Below are 13,574 nucleotides of genomic sequence, written 5' to 3'. Positions count from 1 at the left end.
ATCACCTCATAATGCTACCGTCGTTCTAAGCAAAATAAGGTGCATAAAGGATTAACATCACATGCAATTCATAAGTGACATGATATGGCCATCATCATGTTCTCCTTGATCTCCATCACCAAAGAACCGGCACGATCTTCTTGTCACCCGCGCCACACCATGATCTCCATCAACGTGTCGCCATCGGGGTTGTCGTGCTACTCATGCTATTACTACTAAAGCTACTTCCTAGCAAATTAGTAAACGCATCTGCAAGCACAAACGTTAGTTTAAAGACAACCCTATGGCTCCTGCCGGTTGCCGTACCATCGACGTGCAAGCCGATATTATCTATTACAACATGATCATCTCATACATCCAGTATATTACATCACATCGTTGGCCATATCACATCATAAGCATACCCTGCAAAAACAAGTTAGACGTCCTCTAATTTGTTGTTGCATGTTTTACGTGGTGACCATGGGTATCTAGTAGGATCGCATCTTACTTACGCAAACACCACAACGGAGATATATGAATTGCTATTTAACCTTATCCAAGGACCTCCTCGGTCAAATCCGATTCAACTAAAGTTGGAGAAACCGACACTCGCCGTCATCTTTGAGCAACGGAGTTACTCATAGCGATGAAACCAGTCTCTCGTAAGCGTACGAGTAATGTCGGTCCGAGCCGCTTCAATCCAACAATACCGCGGGATCAAGAATAGACTAAGGAGGGCAGAAAAACACACATCACCTCCCACAAAAACTTTTGTGTTCTACTCGAGAAGACATCTACGCATGAACCTAGCTCATGATGCCACTGTTGGGGAACGTCGGATGCGAAACAAAAAATTTCCTACGCGCACGAAGCCCTATCATGGTGATGTCCATCTACGAGAGGGGATTTCCGATCAATGTACCCTTGTAGATCGCACAACAGAAGCGTTAAGAAATGCGGTTGATGTAGTGGAAAGTCCTCACGTCCCTCGATCCGCCCCACGAACCGTCCCACGAACCGTCCCGCGATCCGTCCCACGATCTAGTGCCGAACGGACGGCACCTCCACGTTCAGCACACGTACAGCTCGACGATGATCTCGGCTTCTTGATCCAGCAAGAGAGACGGAGAGGTAGATGAGTTCTCCGGCAGCGTGACGGCGCTCCGGAGGTTGGTGGTGATCTAATCTCAGCAGGGCTCCGCCCGAGCTCCGCAAAAACGCGATCTAGAGGTAAAACCGTGGAGGTATGTGGTCGGGCTGCCGTGGCAAAAGTCGTCTCAAATCAGCCCTAATAGCTCCATATATATAGGAGGAGGGGAGGGGAGGCTTGCCTTGAGGCTCAAGGAGCCCCAAGGGCTGTGCCACCAAGGGAGGAGGAGTCCTCCTCCAATCCTAGTCCAACTAGGATTCGAAGGTGGAGTCCTTCTCTTCTTTCCCATCTCCCTTTTTTTCTCTTTGATTTTCTATCTATGGCGCATAGGGCCTTCTTGGGTTGTCCCACCAGCCCACCAAGGGCTGGTGCGCCACCCCAAAGGCCTATGGGCTTCCCCGGGGTGGGCTACCCCCCCCCCCCCCGGTGAACACCCGGAACCCATTCGTCATTCCCGGTACATTCCCGGTAACTCCAAAAATCTTCCGGTAATCAAATGAGGTCATCCTATATATCAATCTTCGTTTCCGGACCATTCCAGAAACCCTCGTGACGTCCGTGATCTCATCCGGGACTCCGAACAACATTTGCTAACCAACCATATAACTCCAATACGCATAAAACAACGTCGAACCTTAAGTGTGCAGACCCTGCGGGTTCGAGAACTATGTAGACATGACCCGAGTGACTCCTCGGTCAATATCCAATAGTGGGACCTGGATGCCCATATTGGATCCCACATATTCTACGAAGATCTTATCGTTTGAACCTCAGTGCCAGGGATTCATATAATCCTGTATGTCATTCCCTTTGTCCTTCGGTATGTTACTTGCCCGAGATTCGATCGTCAGTATCCGCATACCTATTTCAATCTCGTTTACCGGCAAGTCTCTTTACTTGTTCCCTAATACAAGATCCTGCAACTTACACTAAGTTACATTGCTTGCAAGGCTTCTGTGTGATGTTGTATTACCGAGTGGGCCCCAAGATACCTCTCCGTCATACGGAGTGACAAATCCCAGTCTCGATCCATACTAACTCAACGAACACCTTCGGAGATACCTGTAGAGCATCTTTATAGTCACCCAGTTACGTTGTGATGTTTGATACGCACAAAGCATTCCTCCGGTGTCAGTGAGTTATATGATCTCATGGTCATAGGAACAAATACTTGACACGCAGAAAACAGTAGCAACAAATTGACACGATCTACATGCTACGTCAATTAGTTTGGGTCTAGTCCATCACGTGATTCTCCTAACGACGTGATCCAGTTATCAAGCAACAACACCTTGTACATAGTCAGAAGACCCTGACTATCTTTGATCAACTAGCTAGCCAACTAGAGGCTTGCTAGGGACAGTGTTTTGTCTATGTATCCACACATGTATATAAGCCTTCATTCAATACAATTATAGCATGGATAATAAACGATTATCTTGATACAGGAATTATAATAATAACTATATTTATTATTGCCTCTAGGGCATAATTCCAACAATTCATGGTACCAAAAAGGCTAGCAAAATATGGATGGTGGAAGTGCCAACAATCGAATGTTCACATTAGTCCGAAGAACTCATACACTTATTATCGGTAACTATCTATCTAGTTAGGAAATTCACAAAGAGACGAGTACCCCGAGGAGGAGTGTTTGGGGGTTTGGTTATCCTTGTGCATCCTCGACTCATGGTAACGTGAGGGTACGCTATATATTCCAACCCCTCTAGAGGTTAGCGATGAATTTAGTAGCTAGAGTTCTCAACTAATTTGTAGTATTTGAAAAATGCAAGGATTTCCCAAAATACAACACCTATCACTAATAGGCTCAAGCTCTGGGCACCAATAGTCCAAACATTACTCGGATCCATACCTCAAAACTATTATAAGTTACTACTATACTTAAATAGCAATCTTAATTACCTACTCATGCAAGACACACAACTCAGTGCAACAAGGCAACTCTCTAAACAAGATAAGCATGATAACTCAAGAGAATTCCAAAAGCAACCTAAATAAAAGCTCTTAAAAATATAAGCATGAAAACTAAGAGCTAGGCATGACAGTAGCTATGTAAAGATAAACAACAAACAAAAAGATAAGCATGAAAACCTATGTTGTGTTCTAGAGTGGAATGGGGCGTGTTTATCTCCCAAACAAGGTAGGCTAGGTTCCAACTTTTTATGGACAACAAGAAAAACTAAAACAAACTAAAAAGTAAAGAGTGGGACGCTCCGAGCATAGCACATGAAATATGAAGTGCTAAAAATATAGCATGGAGATGGACGAACTGATGATTGTTCATAGAGAATGGGATGCACGGGGGCATCCCCAAGCTTAGACGCTTGAGTCTCCTTGAATATTTCTTGGGGTGCATGGGGGCATCCCCAAGCTTGAGCGCTTGACACTCCTGTATCTTCTTTCATCATCTCCCTTCGCATACTTGAAAACTCCCTTCACACGAAACTCATCATAAGCTGATTAGGGGTGGTTAGCACCCCTAATAAAATAATTCATTACCTGCTGGACATAAAGATTTTCATGAATATATATTTTTTCTCATGATTGCGAAAAAAAATTTGCAAATAAAAAGTAAGCTTAGGATTTGCAAAACGATGAAAACGCAAAACAGGGCAGAATCTGTTAAAACGGAACAACAGGTAGTAAATAATTTATTCGGGGTACTTCTGCAACCCAAATAAAAAATCTCAGAATATATGCCAGAAGGGAAATTACATAGAGCATGCTATCAAAAACATTCAAATCAAAAATATGATCTGGTGATTTTTGGCGATTTTTTTCGTCAAGAAGACATAATCTGTTTTTGGAGAGCATGTCACAACTTTTGAACTTTCTTGCAATCGGAGGCTAAAACTTGGCACAAAGCTTGAAAATAAAGATACAATGATGTTGATATAGTAGTAACAAGCATCATGACCACTAAAAACTGAAAGTAAAAACTCAAAGTAAAGATAACAAGGGTTGTCTCCCTAGAGCTCTTTCTTTATAGGCATAAAGATATGCTTAAGATTTTAATGATGCTCTCGTAGGAATAAGAGTTGTAGAACAAAAGAGAGCATCAAAAAAGCAAATACCAAACACATTTAAGTATAACATGCTTCCTATGCATAGGAATATTGCAATATAATAATTCATTGGAGCACATAGCAATAAGCATAGGAACGCAAAACAAGTGCATCTTCAAAACCTTCAACATAAAGAGAGGGAACTTGGTATTATTGAAATATCTATAAGCATATGTTCCCTTCTCATAATAATTTTCAGTGGGATCATGAATAAACTCAACAATATAAGTATCACATAAAGCATTGTTACCATGATCCACATGGACTTCATGAAGAGGATAAAACTTGGAGTAAAAGAGAGACTGAATCCCTTCCCAATCCCGTAGGTGAGAATCATCTAGTAGCATATACCATTCCAATGATTTTGCTTTCAATGACAAGGCAAATAATTTCTTTATGACTCCATCTCTTCTCAAACCTGAAATCTTAAACAACTCACAAAGTTCTGTAAGTTTCAACAAATGAATACTAGGATTCACTGTTCCATCTCCTGCATAACAATCATTCTCAATTATTTCAATTATCTCAAGTGGTATTTTGAATGGGATACATTCAGTAGGTGGAGGAGACTTCTCTACCACTAGTGTGGTAAATCGGCCTTCTCCAAGCAGCAAACTAAGAGTGTAGTTTTCCATAAGCCTAACTAGATCGTGGCAAACTAACAAGACTAAAAGCAAACGTAAAAGATAGTGTGCAATTCCCCTATCTTGAAGACAGGAGTCCCCGACAACGGCGCTAGAAAACTTTTCTTGATGACAAGATGATGTATATACTTCTCACACCTCATTGGTTACCCCAAGTGGAAGGTTGAGATGTAGTTAGCAGCAAGTTTTCCCTCACACGGGAACTGTAAGGTTTATAGAACGAGGAGGACTCCTAGGATCAACAAGTAGGTGTATTCCACCCTCGCCCTAGGAGAAGGCGTGGACCTGTACACACAACAAATAACTTATCTCCCAACGAGAATAGAGAGGTTGTCAATATCTCCGGCCTTGTAGTTTGCAAAGGATCAAAACACAAGCGGGAAGGGTAATAGTGATTGCAACGGAAAAGTAAATGAAAGCGGTAAATGATGGAGGTGTAAACAATGATGGTGATATGCACCGGAGTCACATGATGTTCACTAGTGATGTTTCTCTCCCAAAAGACGATAAACAACTATGCTTGGGTAAACAAATCACAGTTGGGCAATTGACAGAATTATGAACACACCGCAATGCTAATTATGCTATTGATAGTTAGAGGTTCAATAGTAATGGGCAGTACGCCAAGACAAGTAGACCGTTTATTCATTAGCATCTACTTACTAATCCTCCACCATGAGATATCTATCTAGAACATCTCTCCGGTATTAAGTTGCGAGCCCCACGGAAAGTGTAAACTCAAAGTAACAGACAACAGCATTATCGAACTATGCGTAAGGTAAACAATCCTTGCAATCGTGGTCACAAGCACCGTTGTTTTCTCCGTGGTGGCAACATCACATCCCCTAGTCTCATGTTTCTGTCACTCAAGCTAGACATCGAGGGGCATGAACCCACAATCATGCATAACGCTCCCTCTTGGAGTTACAATCTACTACTCGGCCAAAGCACTAAATAGCAACGGAGAACATGGATGAATCACTAAGGAACATAATATAAAAGGATAATCAAATATATAACTCATAACAATCTGAACATAATCTCATAATCCATCGGATCCCAACAAACCGAGCATGGTAATAGCAAGAGAATTACATAGATGCCTTGATCATGTAGGGCAGCTTACAAGGACTAACCATTGAAGCACAAGATTGGAGAGAAGACATCACGTAGCTACTGGTCATGGACTCATGGTCCAAGGAGGACTACACACAGCATATCCGAGAAGCGTCCATGGCGGTGGAGAAGCTCCTGGACGTCAATCCTCCCTCCGGCAGGGTGCCGGGAACAGGTCTCCTGACGCTCCCGATCTCGGAAGCGCTGGGGTAGCGGAACGATGGAGAAATTCGCGATTCTGGAAGTTCTGGAAGGGTTTACTATCGGGATCTAAATATAGGCCAAAGGAGGGCACCGGAGGAGGTGGGGCCCACCCAGGCGGCCTCCTGGCGCGGCCTAGGGCCTGGTCGCGCCAGCAGGTCGCCTGGGCAGCCCCTGGCTCCCCTCTGGCCCATCTTTGGTCATGTGGAAGCTTTTGTTTCGCTGATTTTTTATATATTTTTCCTGGAATTTTTCGGGCTTCAAAAAATTGGGTAAAAGCCCCTGCAAAATAGACATCATCAGACAAAAACTGGCACTGGGTGCACTGAGTTAGTAGGTTAGTCTAAATATGTGTAATATGATATAAAAGTGTCACAAAACATATAACAATGTCACCCAAAAGATCATGGAACAAGCAAAAATTATAGATACGTTTGAGACGTAATAACCCCCTACGGTCTTCTTCGCTGGAGCCCTTCGGATGTTCGAGGGGGTACCTTTCCTCTTACCCATGGCACCTCCCATGGCCATGCTGCACCTTACACGTGGGCCCCTCCAGCACGGTGATGAGGGGCCTCATGGGACGCTTGACGTCAATGAAACAGGCCCAGGGAGCCCCCAGGCCCCGTGCGTGATTCTTCTGCTCGTCGTTCGAGAAGTGAGGACCCACGCGTGCCTTTGGAGCCTATCGCGGATTCGCCTGCTGCACCCTGGGGCTTGCTCCGCAACGCTGCAAACGCGCTTCAATGTTTGGTGGCGGGGCTTGCCAGTCATGAAGCCCGCCGGGAAGGTGAACGACAGTACCTTGCGTCGGGGTGGCGCCAGCTTGAAGTCGCCGTGAACCTCGGCCGTCTACAGCAAGAGCGCGCACGTGTAGAGGCAGAGGCATCCCTTGTCGTGGCGGTAGAAGCCCGCGAGCGGGCCCTTGCTGAGGCTCTCGAGGCTGATTGTCGACGCAGTGCCTCCGAGGACCGCCACAAGGAGCTATGCGCCCTCATAGCCTGCCTCGAAGCACGAGCTCCACTGATGGTTCCCCAGGGGGGCCTGATATGTGTCCAACGTATCTATAATTTTTGATGGTTTCATGCTATTATCTTGTCAAACTTTGGATGTTTTGCATGCCTTTTATATATTTTTTTGGGAGTAACTTATTAACTCAGTGCCAAGTGCCAGTTAATGTTTTTGCCATGTTTTTGACCCCTTTCAGAGGAGGATTTTGAACGGAGTCCAAACGGAATGAAACTGCCAAAAAGATTTTTTTTCCGGAACGAAAAAAGATCTGGAAGCCGGAGAATCATGGCAGGGGGCCACCAGGGACCCCACAAGCCCTCATGGCACGGCCAGGGGGGCCCGCTCCCCCTGGCTTGTGGGCTCCCTGAGGCTCCTTTGCCCTAGGTTTTGCGCCTATATATTCCCTAAAATTCCATAAAAAATCAGGAGATCATCGAAAGTACTTTTCGGCCGCCACAAGCTTCTGTCTCCGCAAGATCCCATCTGGGCACGTTCTGGTGCCGTGCCGGAGGGGGGATTCGGATACGGAGGGCTTCTTCATCAACACCATGACCTCTCCGATGATGCGTGAGTATTTCACCATAGACCTACGGGTCCATAGCTAGTAACTAGATGGCTTCTTCTCTCTCTTGGATCTTCAATATGAAGTTTCCATGATCTTCATGGAGATCTATCCGATGTAATCTTCTTTTACGGTGTGTTTGCCGAGATCCAATGAATTGTGGATTTATGATCAGATTATCTATGAATCATATTTGAGTTTCTTCTGATCTCTCTTATGCATGATTTCATATCCTTGTAATTCTCTTCGAGTTGTGGGTTTTGTTTGGCCAACTAGATCTATGATTCTTGCAATGGGAGAAGTGCTTGGTTTTGGGTTCATACCGTGCGGTGACCTCACCCAATGACAGAAGGGATAGCAAGGCACGCATCATGTTGTTGCCATCAAGGGTAAAAAGATGGGGTTTTCGTCATTGGTTTGAGATTATCCCTCTACATCATGTCATCTTGCTTAAGGTGTTACTCTGTTCGTCATGAACTCAATACACTAGATGCATACTGGATAGCGGTCGATGTGTGGAGTAATAGTAGTAGATGCAGAAAGTATCGGTCTACGTGCCTCGGACGTGATGCCTATATGTATGATCATTGCCTTAGATATCGTCATGACTTTGCGCGCTTCTATCAATTGCTCGACAGTAATTTTTCACCCACCGTGATATTTGATATTTTGAGAGAAGCCTCTAGTGAACACTATGGCCCCCGGGTCTTCTCCACACCATATTTTCAGCCTTACTCTTTTTATTCATTGCACTTTCCGCCTTCAGATCTCACTTTGCAATCAATCTTGAACGGATTGACAACCCCTTTAAACTGTTGGGTGCAAGCTCTTTTGTGTTTGCGCAGGTACTCTGGACTTGACGAGATTCTCCTACTGGATTGATACCTTGGTTCTGAAACTGAGGGAAATACTTACTGCTCCTGTGCTGCATCACCCTTTCCTCTTCAAAAAAAACAACGCAAGCTCAAGAGACGATAGAAGGATTTCTGGCACCATTGCCGGGAAAGGACTTTTGTTGCCGTAGCAGAAGAATTTCTGGCGCTGTTGCCAGGGAGGATCAAGTCAAGAACTCATGCAAGTAGGTGTCGCAAACTCATCCCTTGCATTTACTTTGTTTGGCAATTGCCTCTCGTTTTCCTCTCCCCCACTTCATAGTTTGCCTTTTTCCTTTTTCGTTTGCCTTTTTTGTTCGCCTTTTCGTTTGCCCTTTTATCTCGCTTGCTTTCTGTTCGTCTGTGTGGGATAGTCTACCTGTCCTCATGGCTAGATCCACCACTTCGAACGATACTCCTGAGAGCGAAGTTCTCAATTTCAAACAAATTGAGAAAGAAAACTTGAAGGACACTTGGTATAGGATTTGCAATGCTCAGAGTAGATCTACTCATAAGCAATCTACTACCGTCCTGCTTCGTAGTTTTTATGTGGGTGTTTCTCCTTGGAATAGGTATATTCTTGACACCATCGTAGGTGGAAATTTCTTGGGTAGCCATACCATTGATTCTTACGGAGCTGTAATAAATTTGGTAGGCTCACCCCCACTCATGGTTAATGGAACTACCTTAACTCTGGAACATGTGATGCGTAGGTTGGATGTCATTGAAAATAAAGTTGCTACGATCGAACTCATTGAGAATTTGGATAAAAAGATCCACAATCAAATCACTCAGTACGGATCCAAGGTGGGAATGGTTTTGAAAAATTTAAAGGAGAAGGAACCCACAGTTAACGAAAGCTAGGTGATGATTCCGCTAGGATTGGCAAACTAGAGGACGTTATAACCAACTTGGGTTCAGGCTTTTGCCGTTGTGCAGAATACTCCAAATTTTGCCCACAATAAGGTCACCAAGTCTATTTTTGTTCCCAAAAATAGTGGTGAATCATCTAGCAATAAATATGAAAACCTTAAGATGATAAGTGATCACGCCAGTTATGGTTTGAGCACCAAAAACGACGATACGTGATTCTATCGCTTTTATGCCTAGCTAAGGGCGTTAAACAATAGCGCTTGTTGGGAGGCAACCCAATGAATTTATCTTTTTATTTCTTTTTTTTGCGTCCACACCATCATAATTCTGTTGTGATTGTGTTTTTTGTGTTTCTTTTTGTGTTTGAGCCAAGCAAAACCTTTATGACTAGTCTTGGTAATGGTTGTTTGATCCTGCTGGAAAAGACAGAAATTTTTCGCTCATGAGATGATTTTTCATTTTTATTCAGAAAGATCTTTTGAGTTGATTCATTTTTCTGCTGGTTTATATGCCTATTTCCAAGGCTGTCCTAATTTTGCAGAATTTGTGAGATGCCAGAAGTATATGAAGTATACAGATTGCTACAGACTGGTCTGTTTTTGACAGATTTTGTTTTTGGTGAGTTGGTTGCTTCTTTTGATGAAACTATGGTTAGTATCGGGAGGTACTAGCCATGGAAAAGTGAGAATATAGTAGTCCAACACCAATATAGATAGAATTCAAGTTTTCTACAGTACCAAAAGAGGTGGTAGTTTGTTTTCTTGTGCTAATGTTATCACGAGTTTCTGTTTAAGTTTTGTGTTGTGAAGTTTTCAAGTTTTGGGTGATGTTCTCATGGACAAAGAGATAAGGAGTGGAAACATCACAAGCTTGGGGATGCCCAAGGCATCCCAAGCAAAATTCAAGGACACCAAAAAGCCTAAGCTTGGGGATGCCCCGGGAAGGCATCCCCTCTTTCGTCTCCAATCCATCGGTAATATTACTTGGAGCTATATTTTTATTCACCACATGATATGTGTTTTTCTTGGAGCCTCTTGTATCATAGGAGTCTTTTCTTTTTGTTGTGTCACAATCATCCTTGCTGCACACCTTTTTCAGAGAAAGAGACATGCACTTATCGTGATTTTGCTAGAATCCTCATAGTGCTTCACTTATATCTTTTGAGCTAGATACTTTTGCTCTATGTGCTTCACTTATATCTTTTAGAGCACGGCGGTGCGTGACTTGGTAGTTGGCTTATGCTATGAAAGTAGTCCCAAAGGTGATAGGTACCCAAAGAGGATATAAAAACCTCCATCTTCATGTGCATTGAGTAGAAAGAGAAGTTTTGATTCCTCTCAATTAGTTTTGAGACGTGGATTTGGTAATATTAAGGGCTATGTTAGTAGGGTGTTGTGAATCTAGAAATACTAGTGTTGAAGTTAGTGATTCCCGTAGCATGCACGTATGGTGAACCTCTATGTTAGGAAGTCGGAGCATAATTGATCTAATGATTGTCATCCTTTGTGTTGAGGTCGGGATCGCACGATGGTTAACACCTACCAACCCTTCCCCTAGGAGTATGCGTTTAGCATTTTGTTTTGATTACTAATAAAAACTTCCACAACAAGTATGTGAGTTCTTCATGACTAATGTGAGTCCATGGGATAGATGCACTTTCACCGTTCACCATTGCTAGCCTCTCTAGTGCCGTGCAATTGTTGCCGGTGCACAAACCCACCATATGCCTTCCTCAAACCAGCCACCATATCTACCTACTATAGCATTTTCATAGCCATTCCGAGATATATTGCCATGCAACTCCCACCGTTCCGTCTCATAACTTGTGTCGTCACTCTCATATTGCCATTGCATGATCGTAAGATAGCTAGCGAGATGTTTTCAACGTCATACGCCATGCTAGATCGTTGCACATCCGGGTACACTGCCGGAGGCATTTCCTATAGAGTCATCATCATTTTGAGCTTTGAGCTGTGAGTAAATAAAAGTGTGATGATCATCATTATTAGAGCATTGTCCCATGTGAGGCAATAAAAAAAAGAGGCCAAAGAGCCCAAACAAAAAAAGGGGAGAAAAAAAAGAGGCCTAAGAGCCCAAATAAAAAAAGAAAAATAGAGAAGGGACAATGCTACTATCTTCTTCCACACTTGTACTTCATAATAGCACCATGTTCTTCATGATTGAGAGCTTCTTGCTTTGTCACTACCATATGCTAGTGGGAATCTTCATTATATAACTTGGCTTGTATATTCCAATGATGGGCTTCCTCAAAATTGTCCTAGGTCTTCGTGAGCAAGCAAGTTGGATGCACACCCACTAGTTCTCCTTTTGAGCTTTCACATACTTATAGCTCTAGTGCATCCCTTGTATGGCAATCCCTACTCATTCACATTGATATCTATTAATGGGCATCTCCATAGCCCTTTGATACGCCGAGTCAATTTGACCATCTCCTCCTTTTTGTCTCACAACCACCACCACACTCTATTGCACCTATAGTGCTATACCCATGGCTCACGCTCATGTATTGTGTGGTAGTTATAAAAAGTTTGAGAAAGTAAGAGTGCGAAAAAAATTACTTGGCCAATACCGGGGTTGTGCATGATTTACATTAGTTGTGTGAGGATGATGGAGCATAGCCAGACTATATGATTTTGTAGGGAGAACATTCCTTGGCCTTGTTATTTTGAAAGTTCTTGATTACCTTGCTAGTTTGCTTGAAGTATTATTGTTTTCATGTCAATAGCAAACTATTGTTTCGAATCTTACGGATCTAAACATTCATGTCACGTGAAAGAAGTTGCAAAGGACAACTATGCTAGGTAGCATTCCTCATCAAAAAATCATTCTTTATCACTTCCCTACTCGAGGACGAGCAGGAGTTAAGCTTGGGGATGCTTGATACGTCTCCAACGTAACTATAATTTTTTATGGTTTCATGCTATTATCTTGTCAAACTTTGGATGTTTTGCATGCCTTTTATATATTTTTTTGGGACTAACTTATTAACTCAGTGCCAAGTGCCAGTTCCTGTTTTTTCCATGTTTTTGACCCCTTTCAGAGGAGGATTTTGAACGGAGTCCAAACGGAATGAAACTGCCAAAAAGATTTTTTTTCCGGAACATAAAAAGGTCGAGAAGCCGGAGAATCAGGGCAGGGGGCCACCAGGGAGCCCACAAGCCCTCATGGCGCGGCCAGGGGGGCCGCGCCCCCCTGGCTTGTGGGCTCCCTGAGGCTCCTTTGCCCTAGGTTTTGCGCCTATATATTCCCTAAAATTCCATAAAAAATTAGGAGATCATTGAAAGTACTTTTCCGTGTTTATGGGAATATATAGGCGAAAGACCTAGGGAAAAGAGCGTCCAGGGGGCCCACAAGCCTGGATGGCGCGGCCTCCCCCTGGCCGCGGGGTGGGGGTTTGTGGAGCCTCAGATTTGTATACAATCGCCTATATACAGATTTGTGTTTTTACCGATTGTGTGTGCCGTAATTACACGTAGGGCATAATTTCACCCTAATTTAGTTGTTTCTATTTAAAATTGTACCGAGTTTGGATTTGAAAGTAGGCTATAGATTATTCATATCCATCAGGTTTAAACAACCCATGCATTATTCGATTCATAGGTACATATATTCAAGAATTACATAAGCACCAAATAAAGTATGATGACCATAGTTGTATACTTGTACTATTGAAGATGGTAAAGAAAGGGGTGAACGTCATTCTGGTTGTTGAACAAGGTGAAGCGGAATACCCAAATTATGCTCTCCTCCATGGAGAAGGCACGAACGACTCTAGTCCAACCCCTTGTGTTGGCCGACCAACCATCCTTCACTCTCTTCATGAACTCATCTAGATAGTCATCGTGTTCTGGTAGAAATACTTTAACCTTTGCATGCCCACCAATCATGTACTTTGAGAGGTAATCTTGAGTAAACTGCTTTGGGCCCCACTGCAAAGGAAAAAAGATCCACACATTATCATCTAACACAACTCATTATGGGCAGTAAAAACAAGGTTGCAGAGTTCTTACTTACCATCATGCACTTCACCGATGTCTTGGATAAAGTGTAAATAAA

Source organism: Hordeum vulgare, chromosome 5H, assembly GCF_904849725.1.
Source record: "Hordeum vulgare subsp. vulgare chromosome 5H, MorexV3_pseudomolecules_assembly, whole genome shotgun sequence".
NCBI classification, from domain to species: Eukaryota; Viridiplantae; Streptophyta; class Magnoliopsida; order Poales; family Poaceae; genus Hordeum; species Hordeum vulgare.
The sequence above is the reverse complement of the archived record's forward strand: the minus strand, read 5'-3'. Positions refer to the sequence as shown.